The 4,620-nt window shown below is 46.6% G+C and overlaps 1 pseudogene; it reads right to left on the bottom strand.

The window, feature by feature from the left end:
* Window positions 1-3,452: 3,452 nt before the first annotated feature.
* The window catches only part of LOC118516036, a 5,988-nt pseudogene continuing 4,820 nt past the window's right edge, over window positions 3,453-4,620 (bottom strand).

The raw sequence follows: 4,620 nt of genomic DNA, 5'->3' as shown, positions 1-4,620 counted from the left end.
AATAGTGATTTTTTGGGACTTAGAAAATTTTTGACCCGTACCCTAAGAAAAAGTGATTTTTTCATAGGACAATTTTTTTCTTCGCAAATACTGTTTGGTTTCACTTTTCATTATTAGAAACGCGTTCCGAAGCCATTTTCATCAAAATCTCGTGAAAAAAAAAATTTCACCCCCGGACCAAAAGTTGGCCGTTCGGTGCCCTATGGCCTATGGCCAGTATGGGAACCAAGGATGCCGATATGCGAAAAAGTGTCAAAAAATCACTTGAAAGTCGCTATGGCTCATTAAATAGAGCTTGTAAAGACCTTTCTAAAACACCTTGGTTGACCCCTGTCCGATAAGTAGTTTTCGAGATATTCGAGAATAAGTGATTTTTTGGGACTTAGAAAATTTTTGACCCGTACCCTAAGAAAAAGTGATTTTTTCATAGGACAATTTTTTCTTCGCAAATACTGTTTGGTTTCACTTTTCATTATTAGAAACGCGTTCCGAAGCCATTTTCATCAAAATCTCGTGAAAAAAAAATTTCACCCCCGGACCAAAAGTTGGCCGTTCGGTGCCCTATGGCCTATGGCCAGTATGGGAACCAAGGATGCCGATATGCGAAAAAGTGTCAAAAAATCACTTGAAAGTCGCTATGGCTCATTAAATAGAGCTTGTAAAGACCTTTCTAAACACCTTGGTTGACCCCTGTCCGATACGTAGTTTTCGAGATATTCGAGAATAAGTGATTTTTTGGGACTTAGAAAATTTTTGACCCGTACCCTAAGAAAAGTGATTTTTTCATAGGACAATTTTTTCTTCGCAAATACTGTTTGGTTTCACTTTTCATTATTAGAAACGCGTTCCGAAGCCATTTTCATCAAAATCTCGTGAAAAAAAAATTTCACCCCCGGACCAAAAGTTGGCCGTTCGGTGCCCTATGGCCTATGGCCAGTATGGGAACCAAGGATGCCGATATGCGAAAAAGTGTCAAAAAATCACTTGAAAGTCGCTATGGCTCATTAAATAGAGCTTGTAAAGACCTTTCTAAAACACCTTGGTTGACTCCTGTCCGATACGTAGTTTTCGAGATATTCGAGAATATGTGATTTTTTGGGACTTAGAAAATTTTCGACCATGACATATATGAAAAGTGAATTTTTCATAGGACCAAAAAGTTTGTTCAAATAGGGTTTTGGTTCACTTTTTATGGTCAGATAAGTGATCCGATGCTATTTTCATGATCATTAGAGGGATTTCACGCTGTGACCAAAAATTTTCATACTTCATACTTGTCCCCGTGCCGTATATGGGAGGACCGGGGGAACATGTGTTTGTAAGTCGTGATGTTCAGTGACGGATTTCTGGGACTTAGAAAAAAAAATGTGCTCTCAGGCACATTATATGTTTCATACACACATGAGTTTTCATTCTTCATACTTGTCCCCGTGCCGTATATGGGAGGACCGGGGGAACATGTCTTCGTAAGTCGTGATGTTCAGTGACGGATTTCTGGACTTAGAAAAAAAAATGTGCTCTCAGGCACATTATATGTTCCATACACACATGATTTTCATTCTTCATACTTGTCCCGGTGCCGTATATGGGAGGACCGGGGGAACATGTCTTCGTAAGTCGTGATGTTCAGTGACGGATTTCTGGGACTTAGAAAAAAAATGTGCTCTCAGGCACATTATATGTTTCATACACACATGATTTTCATTCTTCATACTTGTCCCCGTGCCGTATATGGGAGGACCGGGGGAACATGTCTTCGTAAGTCGTGATGTTCAGTGACGGATTTCTGGGACTTAGAAAAAAAATGTGCTCTCAGGCACATTATATGTTCCATACACACATGATTTTCATTCTTCATACTTGTCCCCGTGCCGTATATGGGAGGACCGGGGGAAGATGTGTTTGTAAGTCGTGATGTTCAGTGACGGATTTCTGGGACTTAGAAAATAAATGTACCCTTAGGCACATTATTTGTATCAATAATTGTATCCCCAGCCTTTCATGGGGAACTTTTCCGTATTCCCGGACTTGTACATTTTTCGGGTTCCACCTCCCGACAATGTATCTCTACTGTGCATTACGTACCTGATAACGCACGGCACCCATTGGGTGACTCCACTTAACCATCTTTCGATAATGCCCGTGTTGCAGATATAATCCCAACACCTACCAGGCTTTATATGTACATCGAACGTTACATACGATGCACCCCGTATTCCCGGACTTGTACATTTTTCGGGTTCCACCTCCCGATAATGTATCTCTACTGTGCATTACGTACCTGATAACGCACGGCACCCATTGGGTGACTCCACTTAACCATCTTTCGATAATGCCCGTGTTGCAGATATAATCCCAACACCTACCAGGCTTTATATGTACATCGAACGTTACATACGATGCACCCCGTATTCCCGGACTTGTACATTTTCGGGTTCCACCTCCCGACAATGTATCTCTACTGTGCATTACGTACCTTATAACGCACGGCACCCATTGGGTGACTCCACTTAACCATCTTTCGATAATGCCCGTGTTGCAGATATAATCCCAACACCTACCAGGCTTTATATGTACATCGAACGTTACATACGATGCACCCCGTATTCCCGGACTTGTACATTTTTCGGGTTCCACCTCCCGACAATGTATCTCTACTGTGCATTACGTACCTTATAACGCACGGCACCCATTGGGTGACTCCACTTAACCATCTTTCGATAATGCCCGTGTTGCAGATATAATCCCAACACCTACCAGGCTTTATATGTACATCGAACGTTACATACGATGCACCCCGTATTCCCGGACTTGTACATTTTTCGGGTTCCACCTCCCGACAATGTATCTCTACTGTGCATTACGTACCTTATAACGCACGGCACCCATTGGGTGACTCCACTTAACCATCTTTCGATAATGCCCGTGTTGCAGATATAATCCCAACACCTACCAGGCTTTATATGTACATCGAACGTTACATACGATGCACCCCGTATTCCCGGACTTGTACATTTTTCGGGTTCCACCTCCCGACAATGTATCTCTACTGTGCATTACGTACCTTATAACGCACGGCACCCATTGGGTGACTCCACTTAACCATCTTTCGATAATGCCCGTGTTGCAGATATAATCCCAACACCTACCAGGCTTTATATGTACATCGAACGTTACATACGATGCACCCCGTATTCCCGGACTTGTACATTTTTCGGGTTCCACCTCCCGACAATGTATCTCTACTGTGCATTACGTACCTTATAACGCACGGCACCCATTGGGTGACTCCACTTAACCATCTTTCGATAATGCCCGTGTTGCAGATATAATCCCAACACCTACCAGGCTTTATATGTACATCGAACGTTACATACGATGCACCCCGTATTCCCGGACTTGTACATTTTCTTGTACATACTACCGGGCCAGGACGTGCCTTGCGTCCACCATAACACCACCAGGCGTAGGTCGCCTGAGAGGATCGATGCGAACGCATCTCTACAACTTGAAACTCCTAGCCTGAAGTCCCGTCGTTTGCGGGCGGTCGGTGGGCATCGAAACTAGTCAAGTCCACGGTCGGCGAGGTCGGCGGCCACCGGCGTTCCCTATGGTCAGGTACTAACACGTGCAGTGCGACCCCGCGCGATGCGGCCCAGTCTATGAAGCGGGGATGAGGCGCCAGGCTGCAGAGGCAGTTCCAGCGGATCTCGGAGGGTTGTTAGGCCCGCTAGCTTCCGATTGCCCATTAGGTTTTGAAGCGCTATCAGCTCGGATTGGTTACGACCTTAGAGGCGTTCAGGCATAATCCAGCGGACGTAGCGTCATACCAAAGTCCGGTCGAACTAGTATTGAGCCAGTGGTCCGTACCTGTGGTTCCTCTCGTACTGCACAGGAGTTCCGTTACGATAGCACGTATTAGCACACACCAGTAGGGTAAAACTAACCTGTCTCACGACGGTCTAAACCCAGCTCACGTTCCCTTGAAAGGGTGAACAATCCTACGCTTGGGGAATTTTGCTTCACAATGATAGGAAGAGCCGACATCGAAGGATCAAAAAGTCACGTCGCTATGAACGCTTGGCGACCACAAGCCAGTTATCCCTGTGACGGCGTGCTGCGACTGGAGTTGCCCCAGGGGACGGAGCTGGTGGGCTTCGCCGACGATTTAGTCGTCTTGGCGAAAGGCACCACACCACAGGCGGCGGCGGAAGCGGCGGAGACGGCGATAGCGGCGATAAGCGCCTGGATGACGGCGCACCATCTCGAGCTCGCCCCAGCGAAAACTGAGCTCGTGCTGGTTTCCACAATGCGGCGCTATAACACCAACTGTCCAGTTGCGATTGAAGGCCAGGAGAGATGGCCTACCAGGACCATCAAATACCTCGGCTTAATGCTCGAGGACCATCTTTCCTGGGGGCCACATGTGGACTACGTCACAGCGAAGGCAGCCAGGGTTGCGCAGGCGATCTCCAGGCTGATGTGTAATCACAGCGGCCCGAAAAGTGCGAAGCGACGATTGCTGGCCTCAGTCGTAGATTCGACGATGCGGTATGCGGCGCCAATCTGGCACACGGCAGTCGATCTACAGCAGTGCCGGCGGAGGTTGGCTCGCGTTCA

Source organism: Anopheles stephensi, unplaced genomic scaffold, assembly GCF_013141755.1.
Source record: "Anopheles stephensi strain Indian unplaced genomic scaffold, UCI_ANSTEP_V1.0 ucontig220, whole genome shotgun sequence".
Lineage (NCBI taxonomy): Eukaryota > Metazoa > Arthropoda > Insecta > Diptera > Culicidae > Anopheles > Anopheles stephensi.
The sequence above is the reverse complement of the archived record's forward strand: the minus strand, read 5'-3'. Positions and strand labels throughout refer to the sequence as shown.